The 19,580-nt window shown below is 39.3% G+C and overlaps 2 long non-coding RNA genes across 2 annotated transcripts in view; both read left to right on the top strand.

Annotated features, from left to right (window-relative positions):
• Positions 1–19,580, top strand: part of LOC140636593 (uncharacterized) — a 173,041-nt gene that overhangs the window by 105,480 nt on the left and 47,981 nt on the right. Inside the window, exons 6-7 of the long non-coding RNA XR_012033806.1 lie at positions 1,997–2,151; positions 2,917–2,965. This is a non-coding gene — a long non-coding RNA (uncharacterized lncRNA). The remainder of the gene's footprint in view (positions 1–1,996; positions 2,152–2,916; positions 2,966–19,580) is intronic.
• Positions 8,012–16,345, top strand: LOC140636594 (uncharacterized). The gene is made up of 3 exons (XR_012033807.1): positions 8,012–11,375; positions 13,469–13,562; positions 15,982–16,345. It is a non-coding gene; the product is annotated as an uncharacterized lncRNA (long non-coding RNA).

Genomic DNA, 19,580 nt, shown 5'->3' with positions numbered 1-19,580 from the left:
CCCTTGGCCCCTTTCCTACCCTATAAGGATGCAGCAAAAGATGCTGCTTATGAACCAGAAAGTGGGCCCTCACAAGTCACCAAATCTGCTGGTATCTTGATCTTGCACCTGCCAGCCTCCAGAATGGTGAAAAATAAATTTCTGTTGTTTATAAGCTACCAAATCTCTGGTATTTTGTTATAGCAACCCGAATGGACTAAGAATCAATATATTTATTGTCCAAACTTGGTATAAATACTAAATTGCAAGAAAGAATGTGGTCACGGAGGGAGCAGATGTTCGTGTGCTGGTGAAAAGTGCCAGGGAGCATAGACATTTATTCTGTGTGCCTCCAGCCCTAACCTAACCTAACCTGAATGCCTAACTGAGCATTCAGTCCTTCAGGCAGGTATAGCCAGATGTACATGAGTACAGTCTTGTGGCAGGCATCAGACAGACAAGAAATAAAACAGGGGGCACCTAGGTCTTCGTAACTTTGGTGTAAATAATATGGGGATGAGGAGCACAGCATAGGGAATATAGTCAATAATACTGTAATAACTTTGCTATAGTGACAGATGGCAACTAGACTTATTGAAGGGATCATTTTGTAATGTACAAAAATAATGAATTGCTATGATGAACATCTAAAACCAATAGGATACTGTATGTCAATTATATTTCAGTAAGAAAAAAATTTATAAGAGAAATTATGGTTTCATGGGTCAAGAGTTTCTGGTTGGGATGGTGAAAAAGTACTAGAGAGAGAGAGTGGTGATGGTTGTTTAATAATGTGAATTGCTGGGCAGTCTGGGTGGCTCAGCCATTTAGCGTCGCCTTCAGCCCAGGGCGTGATCCCGGAGTCCCGGGATCGAGTCCCAAGTCGGGCTCCCTGCATACAGCCTGCTTCTCCCTCTGCCTGTGTCTCTGCCTCTCTTTCTCTCTCTGTGTCTCTCATGAATAAATAAATAAAACCTTTAAAAAAATAATGTGAATCACTGAATGTCGCTGAACCGTACACTTAAAAGTGATTAAAATGACAAACTTTATGTTATGTGTATTTTACCAAAATTAAAAAAAAAAGAAAAAATGATGGATCTGGAACTCAGATGTGAGATTCTTATGGCACGGACACGGTTGAAATGTCCTCTGCCTGCTGCTACTCCCTTTCCTCAACCCTAGACTATATGAGGACAGTGAACTTCAAGTTCTGGGTCCCTCCAACCCAACAGAATCCACACTTCTCATCATCTGCTGAGATGACAGGGTGTGTCTCTGTGAGGACCAGGGAAGAACCCAGAGCCACATCCACTTGTTCCCTCATGAATCCTTGATCTAGTGTGCCCTCCCCTCCCCTCTACTTGCCGGCAGACCAACTCAAAGCAGGCTTGGCTGTATCCAATATATCATTCTCACCAATGTCTCATCTCATGTGTGGACCTGCCTTTGTAGTCTGGCATAGCTCAGGGCTCTCCTAGTTTTAAACCAATGATAACCAAAACAATCAATTCGCTCTATTTGCTCAGAATTTATGTATAATTCAGAATTGATAAATCTACCAGAGTATAGAATTTATCAGCCAAAATAAGAAGATTGCTCCACTTTTATGGTTATTCTACATTAATAATTTAGCAATCTGATTTAAACATCGCTATAGTTGGTGAGACACCTGAAATTTCAGAGGTGCCTGCCAACAGGTGCTTCTGGATTTAGAACTGGTGAGCAGGCTGGGGCCTCTGCAAGGAGCTGCCCTGTGTCCAGTTGTGTCCTCAGGGGCCAGCCTTACTCTTTAGCCACAAGACCTTCTAGTCATCATTTTTCTGGCTTGTCCACTTGACACTGGTGTCAAATGCTTTGTGGAAGTTTGGACATCCTGTGTCTCCTAAATTTCTGTCAACATTTAGAGTAGCTAACATTCAGAGTAGCTAAATGCTTCTTAGCAATCTTTTTATTCTTATTTGACTTCAGTGGCTTTTTTTCTAATATTTTTCTACTCATTACTTACTTTTCTCAACAGCTTTGCAGGTAAATGTGGCCAAGTGACTAGTTTCATCCAATGGAATGTAAGCGAATGTGAAATGTGAGACTTCTGGGAAATTTAGGAACCGTTGTGTCCTGCTACATCCTATCCTGTCTTCTATTGCCAGAGAAAACGGAGGTCCAGGTCCCTAGGTAAGTCGGGGGAGCAGAGCCTCTTGCTGACCTGGCTTGGGCATGTGGTGCTATTGTGTCATTTTGTGTCCACATCTTAACCAAGCTTATTCTGACTGATAATCCTGTTGGTCAGAAAATTTCTCTTTTAAGGCAACAATTGTCACACACTATGTAACGTACACATCTGAAATAGTCTATATTTTGTTTTATGAACAGCGATATACAATATGATGGCTTAGCCAAGTATCGATTCTGGAGTCAGAATGCTAGTGTTTGAATTGAGGCAACACCATTTACTAGCTGTGTGATCTTGGGCAAGTTTAATAACCTCTCTGAGCTTCGAGACATAAGAATGAGAATAGTACCTGCCTCTGAAGGTAGTTGTGAAGATCAAATGAGTTAAATTACTTAGAGTGCTGCCCGGCACACAGTAAGCATTTGATAGGTGTTTATTATAATGACTAGATATAACAGGACCCTCATGAATATTGCTGTAATTAAAGTGTGAAGCATTTTGATAATGTGGTATATGTGAGTGTTGTTGTTGCAAATCAGTATATACTTTAAAATTCTGATCATGAATGCTTAATTCTATTTACCCAAAAGAAAAAAATATTAGAACTAAACATGAAGCAGCTTATAAATAATTTCAAAGAAGGCAGACTCCCGCTTCCTTGTGGATAATGAGCAGCTGCTCCACATCTGTCGTCCTGTTTTGAAGTATATATGTGTTTAGCGACTCCCCACAATAAACAGTTTCTCTCTGACTCTTGTCTTTGCTAGATAATGCTATGGGCAGTCTATCGGGCCTGTGCATGAACACACATTTCAAGTAAGCGTGATTCCATTATGACTTTAAAACTTGATTTGATTTATAATTTACTTTCTCTTGTCTTTTCAAAAGATACAAACCCAATATCCAGCATCCTATTAGTAAGAGTTTAATTTTCAATTATCTATTTCCCTTATGAAAGTACTGATGAGAAAATATGTAGGCTCATTATATTCTAATCTTTGGATACTATAGTCTATTGGATCAAAGATGTGGTGCTAATTTTAGGTCTTTTGAGTTGCCTTTGCAGAAGTTATTCCCTCTATAGAAAGTATATGTTAGAACCACAAAGTAAAAGAAAATTTCTACTTCTACAGTGCTTATAGAATGCTACATTTCTCTCTTCCAGAATATTTTCTTGTTCACTAAATTATAGTCAGAATGTAATCATCATGAATATAAATGTTTTTACTTAGGTGAGTAAAGCAGGGTGGCCATGACTGGTATGAAGACTTAGACTTTAAGAATGAAAATAAATTGGAAAATTTTTTTAAAAAGTTACTTTCCCACGGAAAAAGGGTAAGAATTCATGTAATTTAGTTCCAACAGAAGCCCCAAAAGGGTCTTTTTCACCTTTGAACAATAAAATATTATTTTTCAGATAGTAAACATTCAGCAAAAGTATTTGCCCATACAAGATCTATAGAGCAATTACTCTTTCTCTACACATGTGACCAGGCCTGTGGAGAGCAGCTCCAAGAGGAATCCATCTTCACATTTTACGGGGAAAGCCAGTGGTGCGTGAATATGAAAAACCCTTCTCATAGGCCTAGTGCCCAGGATGGTATGCTCTGCAAGTAGACAGTGGTGGCAGGAAAGGGAAGAGGACAACACAGAAACCAAAGAGTAGCAGCAAAATTTCTGATTGGTTTTCTCCCAAGATTGTATTCATAAACTAGTTTGTTTCTATATGTCTACTGGGCTTGGAAATGTGAGGATCATACTAGCCAGCTGCTGTCTATAAATCTTGGCACTTGGATCTCAAAAAACTCTCCAACTTTGCTTTTGCAAACTCACTAAAAGCTAAGTTACCATAAAAAATAACTTTTGCCCTCACATGTCTTCCATGCTCAAAATGTCTCCAAATGTAAATCTCGCAAACTATAGATATCCCAAAAATCTATGCTTTTTTGTTTTCCTTTCTTTTTCTTAAAGTTTCAAAGCTTGTTTTTAACAAGTATTCTGTGACTTTTTTTTTCCTGCTTGCTCCAGGGTCTGAACATTGAAAAACAGTGACTCAGCCATAGGTTATACTCAACAGATTTTCTAGAAATTTAGATGTGTCATTAAGCCATTTGGCAAAATTAAGTAAGCAAAGATAAGAAACTTAACATAAGTGTGTTATGTCCCTGACTATTTCATTTTATATGTCTCTGATAGGACACAAGGGTATACGATGACAGAGATTGGTTTCTCCGGATAGGTGTGTAAACCAGAATTATCCATATCCATAAGTGTGTGTTTGGGAGTTGGGGAAGACAAAATAGATTCATTGAGTGCCTACATATACAGTTGCTATGTTTTATCCATGGAATCTTATTTAATGCCTACTGTTAATTACTGAGATAGATACTTAACATTTCTCTTTCATGGATGAGAAAAATGATACATAGAAAGTCAAAATAACTTTCTGGAATTGGGACTTCCTTTGGTGTGAGTCAAAAGCCCAAGCACTTTTTCACTACACCATGTTCTGAGCCTTTTATTGTTTCATATATATCCATTTTATTCTCTCTTTTAGAGACTTCAGATACATAGAGTTATCATTTTAAAGTATAATACAGCAAACTAACTACTTTAATTGAAGTACAGAGTACCAAAAAGTGCAATGGATTCTTTTGGGGGAAAATATGTCTAAACTCTACATTGGTGTTTTTGGATCTTAGAGGTAGTAGAGTATACCCTGAAAAGCAAGTTCTAGAGTCAGACAGCCCTAGGGTAACATCCTTGCACTGGCATTTACTTCTTAGCTTGCAAATTTAGGCAAAATACTTCATCCATTTGACCTTCAGTTATATTAGTGCAACAACAAAACAAAGTTACATGAAGTAACAAGGATTGATGTTCAGAAAACACAGTGATTGGTAGGGCATAGGGCACTGAATGATTAGAACCAGCTGAAATCACCACTAGAGGTATTGGTATGTATAGGGACTACTTTTCTCAATTTGCCCATAGATTCCTTGCCTACCTTCCTTCCCCATTGGTGGCGATGTGGAAAGTCAGAGGTGCAGTCAAGGTTGAGAGAGATAACATTCTAGGGGTTAATGATTGCAGTCAAAAGAGTTCAAGAGGAAACATGGCTGGAAGATTTGTCACTGTACTTTTACACTATAAAGTTCCAAATGGTAAGTTTGACATGGCCATAAAATGAACTATCATTTACATTTTCTTGTATATTCTGGGTAAGACTTGCCTTTGACATATTGGTGTGGGGTAACTCTTACTCAGTTGGACACAGGATGAAGAATATTCACAGTCCCCTGTGATTTATCATGAAAAATTAATAATAGGAGAGAAAGGGAACATGAACATTTGTTTACTGCACAGTGTAAGTCCAGATTCTTTATCCTCTGAGTCAGAGTCCCCCCAAATTAGCATGTCAGCCACATTCTCCTGATCTAATCTTACATGATTCTGAGAAAGAATGCTGCTGCAGTCAGCTGGATCAGCTCACCAGGGCAGCCCACTAGAACCAGGCTGGCCACCAGGCCCTGGAATGAGTCTACTGGTATGAGTTACAGAGTTCCTTAGGGCATCTGGTCAACCTAACACAAGGGATAGAGGGCCAGAAAATGCCCTAAATGGAAGAAACTGGAGCCATAGCACACATGGGTTCTAAGTAGAGTTTGCAATACCCTGGCAATGCCAGCACTGGTTGGTCCCAAGGCCCAGAGAAATTCTTAAAAATTATTAAAGAAGGCATTCTCAAAGTATAGGACCCCTTGAGCTCAAGTCCTGGTGCAGGAGCCTACATGTCTAGGTCTAAGGGCAGTAGAACCTGTGTAATTGGCTTTCATGTCAGTCCTGGAAATAAAAGGTGAAGTACTTAGTAAGAACAAGTAAGGACTCACTATATGTTGGATATCATCATCACCATCACCATCATCATCACATCAAATTATACTTTCCTTAGGAAATGTTATTAGGTACTCCAAGAAGAAAAGAAGTGAAGTATTGAAACAAAAGGCTTTAAAGAATTCAGGTTTTAGGTTAATGATAATGGGTTGAAACTCTGAAGTTATTTCTATTCTTTCCCACATAAACAAAAGTAAGGGATTTTTTTTTTTTTAAAGTATAAACCTGTCAGACAAAGAGAATGGGTGAGAAGTCAACAAAACCCAAATTTTGGAAAATATAAAGCAGATGAATGAGTGGCTAATGTCTTGGGAGACTTGAGAAAACTGAATTCTAAATTAAGAGTGAGGAAAGCTGAGAAGCAACCCAATTTTTGCTGGACTCATAAGTTGGAAGCAACACTTCTGAAACTAGAAGTGAAGATAGGACTGAAAACAAAGATTGGTCGAAAATGAGATTCTCAGACCTCCTCACCACTCCATGCAGAAAAGCCAACAACCCACCCCAAGCCAAGGCTAGATTTTCTGGAGCTCTGGTGTTTGGATTAGAGAACCAGAATTATCCACATTAAATAAAATAATAAATATTTAATAATTAAATAAAATTAAATTTGAAAATTACAATTAAAAATTAAAATTAAATTCAATTAAAATAATACATAAATAATTACATAAAATAAATAAATGATTGCCAGTCCCCACTACTATCACTATTGCTATTTTGGGTCTTTGTTTTGTTTTATTTTGTTTTGTTTTGTTTTGGTCTCATTCAATTCCCAGAACTCTGACAACCAGGGTTAAAACATTCTAGTCAGGATTTTGGAAGAATCTTTTCTGGAAGATTTGACCAGCCCAAAGAAAATGCCTTAAAGATATTGACAAACATTATATGGTCTCATTCATTTGGGGAATATAAATAATGGTGAAAGGGAATAGAGGGGAAGGGAGAAAAAATGGGTAGGAAATATCAGAAAGGGAGACAGAACATGGAAGACTCCTAACTCTGGGAAACAAACTAGGGGTGGTGGAAGGGGAGGAGGGCAGGGAGTGGGGGTGACTGGGTGGTGGGCACTGAGGGGGGCACTTAACAGTGTTATTCTGTATGTTGGCAAATTGAACACCAATAAAAAATAAATATATTATTAAAAAAAAGATATTGACTATGCCATCACCTTTTAGTTGCATCCTAATATCCATTCTTCCCTTATTCTATAGTAACATTATTTTAAATTAGTCATATGGCTATACATATTTTGTAAAAGGCCAACCTCCTTTGCCGTGAGATGTGGCCAATATTTCTGGCCAATGTGATGTAAGCAGATGTTCTATGTAAAACCTTTCCTCCCTTCTTCCATTTTCTTGTGGATTAGAATGTAGACATGGTGCTGAGCCTTCTTGTACATCCACAAAATAGTAGAGCAACAAGATAGAAGATGTCTGGGTCCTGGAGTGTTATGCTAAGCCCAAACATGCATTTGATATAAATAAGCTTTTCCTTGTTTAAACCATTCTTCTTTAAATTTTATGTTACATATAGCTGAATGTATATATTAAGCAATATAATAATTGGCACAGCCCAATAACCCTACAGGGAAGCACAGGGTTGAAGAGTCCTGGCCAAGCACATGGAGGTAACAAACAACTCTATAGAGCTTCACTCTCAAAGTTAAGAAGTCAGCCAAAACTACCAGAAATTTGAGAGATATTTGAGCTATAACAATCACAACAATAATGGCAACAAGAAAGAAATTTGGAGAAAAAAAAGAAACTATGCAAGAAAAAATCCAAAATTTATCGTTAACCCTTCAGATAGATAAGACATGTATCTTGAGTTCATAAAGCAAGAGAATACCTTAAAAATGGAACAAAGAATTATGGCTTTTGAGATTGAAAATATGATTACCAAAAAAAAAATATGATTACCGAAATAAAAAATTCAATTGAGAACTGGAGGATAAAATTGAAAAAAAAAAAAAAAAGTCTCCCAGAAAGTAGAACAAAAGGCTAAATAAGAAAAATTTTTTTTTAAAAAAAGAATCAATTAAAGAATTATAACATCCAAATAATAAGAATCACAGCAAGAAGAAGAGAAAAAAGTTAGGTGTAAAATCTTCTAAGAAATGATTCAGGAAAATTTCCCAAACTAAAGCACATAAATGGACAGATTGAAAGAGTCCATTGCATACTTAACACAATGCACAAAAAGGAGATCCATATCAATCTATATCACCGAGAAACTGCAGAATACTCGGGCAGAGAACAGATCTCAAGAGAATCCAGTGAGGGCTAAAAAGGTAACACAAAGAAGATTCAGGAATCAAAAAGTCACCAGACTTCTCAACAACACTGGAAACTAGAAGGGATAGAACCTTGACTTTAAAATTCTGATGGAAAATGATTGCCAATTTAAAATTCTATACCAAGCTAAACTATTGATCATGTATGAGAGTGGCCTACAATATTTTAAGTCATTCAAGAACTAAAAACTTATCTCCCATGCAACTATTCTCAGGAAATGACAAAAGGATGCCTTTAACCAAGAAAATAAACCAAGAGGGAGGAAGACACAATTCCACAAAATAAGAGCGAACTATGAAAAATTCAACTCAAGAGAAATGTGAAAAGACCCCTCAGGGTGATGGTTGTCATAGGTCAGGTTCCCAGGGCAGAGCCTGAAACAGAAATTCATGTGCCTGTGACTTATTGGAGCAGAGCTCTCAGGAAAAAGCAGAAGAGGGAAACAATAGGGTGGGGGAAGGAGGCAAAGATGAGGACGCAGCTGAAGAACAGCTCAGCATCATCCTATGGGGAGCACAGCTGCATAAATTGCACCTAAAGGCAAGGAGACCAGACTTTTGTATCCTGGGTCAATCCAGTATTGACCATGGGAGGGGTGTAACCTCTTAGTTGAAATGGCTCCCGTTTGACTTCAGATAATTTATTGGGGAAGGAGCATCTGTGAGGCACTGGCATATATAGCAACTGCAAGATAGGCACCCCAGCCCTGTAAGAGAATCTGAGCAGGGTGCCAACAGTGACCACTACAATGATGAGAAACTAAGCCACTGGGTGAAACAGGCATTGAGGGCAAGACGGTCAGACTAGAGACCTGAAGGTTCTGGAAGAGATGTCTTTAAGAAGATAAAACTGAGGGAATGCTTAATGTGCTTGAACATACTGAGAGGAAGGTTATACAAATGAGGGAGAGTTTGGAAAAATTAGTCATAAAGAACTTTGCAAACATAAAACAGTAAAATAACCCCAGGGAAAACTAGAAGTTGTACAGGAGGATAAATTAATCAAAGGTATTATATGGCTCGACCCTGAATAGCGTTTCAAATGGTCATAATAATGAATACACTGAATATTGATCTAACCAAAGTGTGAAATAACTACCAAGAGGATGAGGCAGTGGAGTAAAAGAGTCCTACTGGATTGTCCACTGGTGAACCCTGCAGTTTTCTCTGGTTATCTGCCAATGAGCCTTTTGGGACCAATGTTTCCTTCCTCCCAGGATCTTTCAAGACTGGTATTCGACTCTCCTAGGCAACTGGCATAAAGCTACAAAATGCTGATCTCCACAGGCAACACCACCCTTATTTGTATAAAACCCACTGTCACATCCTCTGCCCCCACCACAACCCTGCCAGCAAAGCCCCCATAAGAAGAAAGCAACTGGTGTGATGGAGCTGCCCCTCTCCAGAGCACATCCTTGTGTCTGGCTATGCTCGCTCAAGCAGAACTCTCCATTTGATGCCAAGAAACTGTGTATCCTGCTAGTCCTTCCACGTATGAGTCTCAGCCTGCACTGTTTGCTGCTGTGGCACTGTCTGAGCCCTTTTTCTTAATACTTCCATTGTCAAAGTCAATAGATAATACCTAAAACCAATATATCAAAAAGTGGGAGTACAAATAGTTGTTTAGGGCTATTTAGAGATACTGAAAGTAATGCTAACAGAATCAATAGTGCCTCTGGGAAGTGGGGAATGTAAAGCTGGGGTGAAGGATTTCTACTTTCCATAACAAACACTGGAGAACTAGATGCATACATAACTTTCGTGGAGATAAAAATATTTTTGAAAATGGTTAAACGAGCTGCTTTACTGCTGTATTTTTCAAATGTTTTGTAAGTGGAAATTTTCTAAGGGCAAAATAAGGTAGGCACCATTCCCCAAACTTATTTGGCCCTGGAACTTTTATATGTATTTCTTTAATCGCTTGTTAACATCTTCAAAGGCACACACACTGCCATTTGGTAACTACTATCTTCTAGAAAGAGCACAGATTTATAGAAAGCAGAAAAACCTGAGGTCTATAGGGAAGGCATTTATCTAGCACTTACTGAATGCCCATATTGTCCTGGGTTTGTGCTAGATGTCTTTTAACATGTGCTTGCTCAGGTAATTGGATTCTGATCAGATGTGATGAAATTTTGACTCAGTTTACATTTCATTCATTCAAGAGAAGTTCACTGAACGTCTACAATGTGCCAGGCACTTCTGGGGGAAAACTGTACAAAATTCATACAGCCTCTGACTTCACCACAGAGATTCTGCAACACTCAGGAAGAAAAGGGGAATGGATATATTTGGACAATCCATTTACTACCCATAATTTTGCATTTCATTTAAGGGACCCATTTCTGTATGTTCAAAAGTGACTTCCACATTCAACTGCCACATGATGTGCTACGAAAGCTCACTCAGCCCAGGTGGTTTAGAGCCAACCACTACTCTCTTAGTTCAAGAGACATACTCATTACATCCTACATCTAGAGCTGCAAGGGTCCAAGGGGGCTCTGCAATCTTCTCCTGCTTTAGGTCTTTGAAGATAGAAACTGCTGCTGCATGGTAATGCATTGAATTGATTCAACCATGGAAGCTCACAAAGGTAGCAAGTTTATACAGAACTCCTGAAACCTAAGGAAAGACAAACTCAGAATACGTAACCTCACATTCCTTTTGCTTTATTACAGTTTATTATTTTTTTGACCTATAAAGTTATGTGTTTATCTTAGAACCTTTTAAATTATAGCAAATATCAATTCAAAAAAATCAACCATAGTCACTCATTCAAAGGTAACCACCTTAGTGTATTTTCTTGCAAGATTTTTAAAAAAGTTTTTCCCATACAGACGCTTGTCTTAATTTCTAACAAACTAATAGAACAATGGCCCAGTAAGGAAACCTGCAGGTACACACTGAGCTGCTTTCCCAAGCCCTGACTCACAATGCACTTGATTTCCAGGGGATAATGTATGCTCCTCATGCCTCATCACTGCAGCGTTAGAGGCTCTGGACCACTTTATCACTCTGAGCATCTTCCTTTTGGATGTAAGTATTGGAGGGAAACAAATCACTAAGAAAGAGAGAGACAAGAAGATGTTAGTTTTGATTGCAAAAACACACAAAAGACAAGGCAGAGAGAGAGCCTACATCAGCGGTGCACTTTGCTGCAGGGAGAGCTGCTCTCTCCCAAGAGCTACCGGTGTGCAGGGGCAGAGGCGCCAAGAACACCAGCTGTCTGTCAAGTGGGGGAAGGGCGGGAAACTACATAGATTCCTCAGCTAGGGGGCACTAGGTGCCCTTCATATGCCGCAGGAAAAGAACATTGAGCACTTGAAAACTGCTATGCTGGAAAACATGCCTTTCTATAGAGTTCTTTGGCTTTTCTCTTTTGTTTAATGGTCCTAACATGCTTTTTATTGTATTGATTTGTCAAAATCTGATTCTTAGTGTTCAAGCCACAGGCCAATTTATGTTAATTTACTGTTCTTGGCTAAAATAGCTCATCAGATTAAAAAAAAAAAAAGGTGATGAGTGATGAGGGTTTTATTTTAAATACTACACATTTAAAATCTTTATAAATGTTTTTTTAAAAATGTTTCTTTTTAAAGATTTTATTTATTTATTCATGAGGGACACAGAGAGTAGAGAGAGAGAGAGACAGAGAGGCAGAGACACAGGCAGAGGGAGAAGCAGGCCCCATATAGGGAGCCCGACGTGGGACTCCATCCATGGTCTCCAGGATCACTCCTGGGGCCGAAGGCAGGCACTAAACCACTGAGCCACCCAGGGTTCCCCTTATAAATGTTTTGCATCTTCTAGTTTATATATATTTTTAAAAATCATAAATAGCCAGTGGTGGGAATAAAATCACTCGGGGGAACTGTTTTACCATTTTTTAGAAATCAGCACCAATTTTCATTTGAGTAGTTGCCAGACAAGTCATCACTTCTTAGCTCCAGTTATAATATCATTCAGCTGAGTCTTCTCCCTCAAACCGCTTCACTTCCTATACTTCACATAAGGATGATAAGAAAGCCAAGACTGAGAAGGACAAATGATTTTCACTTGGTTACCGTGAAGTACCGTAGAGTTGGGAGGAGTACCTAGAAGAAATCCCCCTTGGAAGACTGTGCAGGAGGCCCACAACAAATACTTCTTTGTAATAAAATTTTTTTCTTTGGTCAGCAAATTATATCCTAAATTAGATGAAACCTGTAGACCTTGAATATAATCCAGCTAACATGACTGGATTACAATGCAGTAGTTTGAATATAAACATCAATGCCATGCTTAAAATGTAAGAATGGCCTCCATCAAAATAGCGTAAAAAAATTGAAGGATTAATTTTGTCTCTGTGGTCCAGTTCCTGAAGGCCTGGCCACTTCCCCTACATGAATTTGGCCCCATACATGGCCAACCTGCAATGACCATCTCTCCAAGCACAGCCTGAGACAAGACACACTCAGGCAGTGCTTGTACTACTGCACAGACCAAGATCTGTTGGCAGAAGAACTGCTCTTCCAGAGCCCTGATGAGGCAGCCACTTCCACGGGGACCCACAGGTTGCTGGTCAGTGCCCACACCCCCTTTCCACTAGGAGTGGGCTCAGGGTTCCTCTTGAGAGTTGTCGGATAAAATACGCTACATCCGAATATTTCATGGGACACGTACTAAAAAAAAAAAAAATACATTCTTTATCTTAAACTCAAATATAACTGACCATCCTGTAATTTTCTTTAGTAAATCTGACAACTTTATTTCTTTAATAAGGAGGAATTACTTTCTTCTTAGGGTAGAAATCCTTAATTTTCTTCTTCACTGGGTTTAGGGAAGATAGGAAGGGATATAAGATGTTTTTGTCTGAAGTCTGTGTTTTCCACATGAACATGCACTCATTTACAAGAATAAGAACCCAGAAAATTAGTGTTTAGTCAGATTAGCCCAGTAATCTAAGAACTCAAATTATCTTAGTCTGAAGTCCAAGAGTTATATATTCCCAGTGTCCTCTCCTATCCCTGTAACTATTACCAAATAAAATGGCATACTGGCTCATACAAATTGGAATCAGAAAGGTTCCATCTTTACCCTGACTTTTTTCTATAAGAAGTAACTTCCCTGTGCTTCTATTTTATCTCCAGGAATTTAATTGGCAAGGTTCTACTATACTGGATAATAGTCGAAGAGTTGATTTTATTTTTAAAATCTGACCATGATTGAGCATCTCAAAGATAGGTAATCTTAAAATAAATATATAATTACCATGCCTATTGTAAATGTTCTCCCCGAAAATTTTCATTACCTTTTTTAGGGTCAGACGTATATTCACAAAAGAAAAAGTGGCTGTTTATATTATCTGAATTGAAGAATACTTGGAAGCCTCTCTTATATTAAGTTAGTTTCTGTCTCTAGATGCTACAATACTAAAAAGATCCACATGCAATGATCTTTTTAGCTGGTCTCTTTAAAATCCCAGAAAGAGATTATTAAAGCACTCACACTTTAAAGTTGATGACCATACAGGGAGACTGGATTTCAGTCAGGATAAGCATAATGAATCTGAATTCAAGTCACTGAATAGTGCAGGAAAGGGATGAAGATGTAGTTAGGAGTAGGATGTTAGGATCATACCCAAGAAATTGTCATTTGCTCCATAAATTCACCTCAGGTTCATTCTGACTCATGCTCTTACTCTACTCCCAAGGTGTCTTGTTTTTAACTGAAGAGGGGGTTGATTTTATTTAGCCAGATAACCTTACTTTCTGCTCTTAGAGTGGGACCCGTTTACCACTGGTACCACTCCAGTCCAATGTAGGCTGCCAAATAGGTCCAATTCAGATACCATGGTAGAGTGCTGAAGAGCTTTCCCTGTTTACCATTAATTTGCTGTGTGACCTTAAGCAAACCACTTAACTTCTCTGGACCTCAGTTTTATCAATCTAAGATGCCAGAATGGCACTGGATGGACTGTCAGTATTACCAAGAAAAGAAAAAGAAAAACATCATCAAGGCATTGTACTTTGTTCAGTAGAAAATATTTACTTTTTGGGACGCCTGGGTGGCTCAGCAGTTGAGCTCTGCTTTTGGCTCAAGCTGTGATCCTGGAGTTCAGGGATCGAGTCCCACATGGGGCTCCCTGAGGGGAGCTTGCTTCTCCCTCTGCCTATGTCTCTGCCTCTCTCTTTTTGTGTCTCTCATGAATAAATAAAATCTTAAAAAAAAGAAGACAATATTTACTTTCTCATCCATCACTGCTCTATTCCTCCCTAGTCATATGGTCTTGGGAAATTTATTTCAAAAAAAAAAGGGGGGGGGGCAGCCCTGGTGGTGCAGCTGTTTAGTGCCGCCCTCGGCCTGGGGTGTGATCCTGGGGACCCGGGATCGAGTCCCACGCTGGGATCCCTGCATGGAGCCTGCTTCTCTCTCTGCCTGTGTCTCTGCCTCTCTCTCTCTCTCTTTCTGAATAAATAAATAATCTTTAAAAAATTATTTCATCTCTCTTTGCCTCTATACAGGGAAAAATAATACTAGATTATAATATTATGATAGTAAAATGAGGTAGCACATGTGAAGCACTTAGAACAGTTTTGATGTTTGATAAATTTTTGCTATTATCACAGTTCATAATAGTTATCGGTCCCTTCAAAAACATTTTATTTTATTTTATGTAGTTTAAAGATTTTATTTATTTATTCATAAGAGACACACAGAGAGAGGCAGAGATATAGGCAGAGGGAGAAGCAGGCTCCCTGCAGGAAGCCTGATGTGGGACTCGATCCCAGGACTCTGGGATCACACCATGACTGAAGGCAGACTGTCAACCACTGAGCCACCCAGGTGCCCCAACATTTTGATTTTATTTTTTTTTTAATTTTTATTTTTTTAACATTTTGATTTTAAAGAAAACATTAAGTTATATCAATAGCCTTAGTATGTTCTTGTTGTAATTGGCATTTTTATGAAGATATGGTTGTTTTTTTGTCTTCCTATTAATCATGTTCTACATAAGTTTTAAAAAGTAAAAATGCACATCATCACCATCAATTTCTCAGAATTCAGAGGGAATAAAGAATCCTTTTCACGTATATTGTATTAAACAAACCAGAAAAAAAATCTTAATTCTCCCTCTGAAGTAATCCCCATATTTCAATACCCAACCATAAAATAGTCCTTAAGATATTGAAGATTCCACATCTCCAAAGGAAAGATTTTCAAAAATAATTTTTGAAAGGCTAAATTAAAACTTTTACCTCTCTAAACTAACCTTTAATAAAAGCATGTATTTCCTAAGGGAGTAAACTGTAGAGATATGTGGTGAGAACAAGAATTTCAACCAAACTTGCTGTCTTAAGCTTTACAAAACCTACTGCCTGTGGAAGGACACCTCTTCCCCTCCTGTTACCACTCATCTCCATCACCACATTCCTAGTGCCGTGTCTGAATTTATCAGTTACTCAAGCAATTTCTATTAACGTGAGTTTCCCCAGAAGCATATTAAATCACTTAAGAATGATTTAATCATTACATCATTTATGGTACTAAACCTGTTCTGTGTTGTAATGCATTTTCATTTGTCTTATGTATATCTAGCTTGATTGTTGTATTTGTATTATTTCATCTTCTCATTTTTTTTTCTTTTCTTTTTGGAATGTAGAAAATGTTATTAGCTCTGGAAGTGGTTAATGTGATGAAAAAACATATGATATTGAAAAAAAAATCCACCTCAATCCAAAGTGATGGCAGTAAGTGGAATCCAGTGTATCATGGAACACCTAATGCACACAAGATGTGGAGCGTGTCCCTTGGTCAGAACTTTTAAATACTAAGTAGCAGTGAATGGGAGAAATAAATCAACTGGGAGGATGGCTAGAATAATAAACAGGGAAGATGCTTTATACTCACATCCCAGCAAAGCAATATGAAAAAGTGATCCTGGCTGTCATGAGCTATTACTGAGTGAAAAACTTCTTTGTAGCCCTTCTAACTTAAAAAAAAAAAAAAAAAAAAGGCAGAAGAAAGTGCTGGAGGAAAATAGCCTTCTTTCTTTGGGTCCTTCAGAAAAGTCAGTAAAACAAACTGCTATGTATCATCTGTTTAGTGACAGAAAAAATATATATTGAGATCAAAGATAATCAAGGTACACCTGGTTATTATTTGTAAAGACTTAACAGTAAGTTTTTAATGATTAATTTATCTGCCACATAACGCCTTAATAGATCATGTGCAACATCAAGGGAGGAATGTGGTACTGCATTTCTAAAGCCTCTTTCTATGTCTCTGAATGATAATAGGCATGGAAGCCATCATTAGTCTTGTTAGATGATGGTTCCTTCAGGAATCTCCTATGTGTTACCTTTTAGAGGGAAGGTCAGGGAAGCCACCCCCTGGGACTCCCCTGCAGGATACAACTAACACAAGCATAAACTGTATGGAAATGGCTAAATTATCTTCACTGAGACCTTGGCCTTTCACATCAATCAAGTCCTTCTGAACTAGTAAAACAGATAAGCACCCTGCTGGCAAAAGTGTTACTATCCTTATGCTTGTCATGACTGGCACTACAAATTTAACAATAAACAGGCAGTTGTTTGTCTTCTTTAAAAAACAAAATAAGCGTGCCGAGTGTCGCAGGTTCCCTCCGACCCTCCTCTAAAGACCCTTTATTCCGGAATCCGATCGTAGTGGCTATCGGAGCACATGGAGAAGGTAATACTGGTCTGACAAGCCACAACAAAGCAAAACGGGACCCCATGGCTGCTGTGTGGGAGGGGCGGGCAGATTTATCCACCCTCACGTCTCAGCTTCCTGAGAGTGGAGCCTGTGTCAATGCCTCATCCTGACACCTAACTCATGGGGGAATTATAAGTCATCAATACCAATGACTGTAAAACACTTTGTAAATAAAAATGGCTTAGAAGTTCCAATTAACAACAGAAAGTAACCCTCTGGGATGTACCAGAGAGAAATAACTACAGCCATAAATAAGCAATGGTGGGTTTAGGCTTACCTCTTATTTCAATGCCATTAAAAATGGGCCTCCTTCCCATCTCCAATCCAAAGACCCCACTATGATTTCTTCTCTTACCTACATTACAAAGTGTCACAGCTTGGGAGAGAAAGGGTGGAGGGGACGCAGGGTTGAGCATTTCCTACTGTTTTCACATGAGTGATCGCCCCCCTCCCCTACCACACACACACACACACACACACACATCTGATCTCTCCTCCTGAGAAACAGCCACAACAATCTGGTGGTATAACTTAACTGCAGTAGCCAACTGCACGACCACTACAGATGTGCAGGAAAGAGGGCTTGGAAGCAAGAGGCCCAAGAAGTTGCTAACGGGCACGCCTTCAGTGCACTTTCATGCTCACCCCATCTCAAGCTTTCATGAGTGGACACAGTGGTTGTAAGTGTGGCCCGGGAAGTGTCCACCGAGCCTGTAGCACGTTTCAGGCTCCGTGCTGGCCACTTCCAATATATTTCTCTTGCACCTGTAAAGAAACAGAGGCTTCAGTAGCAATTCAATATGACTAAAGTAAAATTAAATTAATAGCCATGCAATACTTTTGTATGCCAAACATTATTCAAAGTGCATTATTTTTTTTAAAGATTTTATTTATTTGAGAGAGAGAGAGAGAGAGAGAGCACAAGCGGGGAAGAGGAGAAGCAGGATCCCTTCCCCTGCCCCTCCCCCTCACCCCCAGAGCAAGAAGCCCCACATGGCTCGATCCCAGGACCCTGGAATCATGACCAGAGTTGAAGGCAGATGCTTAACCGACTGAACCACCCAGGCCCCCATAGAAGTGCATTATAAATCCAAATCATTGTTACTCAGAATGACCGTGCAAAGCAGGTAGTATTATCATCTGCATTTTTAAATGGAGAAACCCAAGCAGAGAGATTGAATAACTTGCCCAAGGTCACAGCAAACTGAGACTTGAACTGTAGGTTCCATGCCTTTAACCACTTCTCTAAATTGGAGTAAGACCCTAAGCTCCCTGCTCCACAACTAGTGTCTAGGGACTCTGCTGGATTACAGAAAATTACAAATAAGCAGGTAAAACAGGGTGGCATCTCCTTCAGGTGCTCACCTGCGCAGGCACACACAGGCGAACACTGTAGGGTGACAGGAATCTTAGGAATGTGCAAAATAGTTGGGAAATGTATGTAAGGGAGCATTTGATTCAGACTGGGGTCTTTAGAGAAGTCTTTTTTTGAAAAGATAATGAGTTTTGATTTCCATTTCCTTAGAAAATCTTATTACATGTCCCCCTGTTTTACTGGAGCTTTCTTATAATCTTTGGCATACGTGTGCGCAGCGTGTCCGCAAGGAGTAATTTTAAATATCAGATCAAATCAAATTAGTACCAGCCTTAGTAGCAACCTGTTCAGGCTACTGCAAGATCAGAACTCACAGCAGCAGAACACGGGTTTCCAGAGCTTGACCAGAAACCAGAATCCAATCGGGGGACATTCAAGGGAGCTTCTGGTGTGGCATAGACATTAGGCATCTCTAGGGCAGGCAGCTAAAGGCTGGCTGGTGGGCTTGGCTATTAGATATCCTAATAGGCGGAGGGTCTGACTTTCCTGCTCGGCCCTGCAGAGAGGGTCTCTAAGGCCAACATCCCCTTCCAACCTGTGAGAAGGTGCACCCACAAGCAGAGACATGCCCCAGGAGTATTTGGGAAGATGAGTTGGGGAGAGGACTGGGGGGTGACGGACCCAGACAGGGTGCTCAGCTTCTGTTTGCTCCTTGATTTCCCTCTGCTGAGGGATTCGTCCCCAGGAAGAGCCGACCCCTCTGCCCCCCTCCACCCCTGCAGCACTGCAGTGGTGTCCGTGTAGGACCTGCCCTGCCACACACCTAACAAGAACACGTGGAAGCCTTTTCAACACACGGCCCTTTACCCGCTGTATGTTTTGTGCCTTTTAAAAGGTATGGCACATGGGTGCAATGAAAAAACAATGATGTTACAGATGAGTGGCATGGAAGCACAGTCACTGTGTATCACTGAGTGGAAAAAAAATAGGTTATAAAAATAGCACGTATCAAATACAAAATTGATACATAGTTATAGTCAAATAAAAATATAGGGGGAATATACATCAAGATATGTATGTATAGGGATTCAGGGTGATTTTTTCCTCCCTTATCTGTATTCCCTATAATGAATGTGCATTATTTAATTTTTTAAAGAGCTATTTTAGGTTTTCCTCAGAAAGTGGGAGAATATGAAATAGGTAGTCCA

The sequence above is a fragment of the Canis lupus genome, chromosome 7 (genome assembly GCF_048164855.1).
Source record: "Canis lupus baileyi chromosome 7, mCanLup2.hap1, whole genome shotgun sequence".
Taxonomy (NCBI): Eukaryota; Metazoa; Chordata; class Mammalia; order Carnivora; family Canidae; genus Canis; species Canis lupus.
This window is presented reverse-complemented; position numbering and strand designations above follow the sequence as displayed.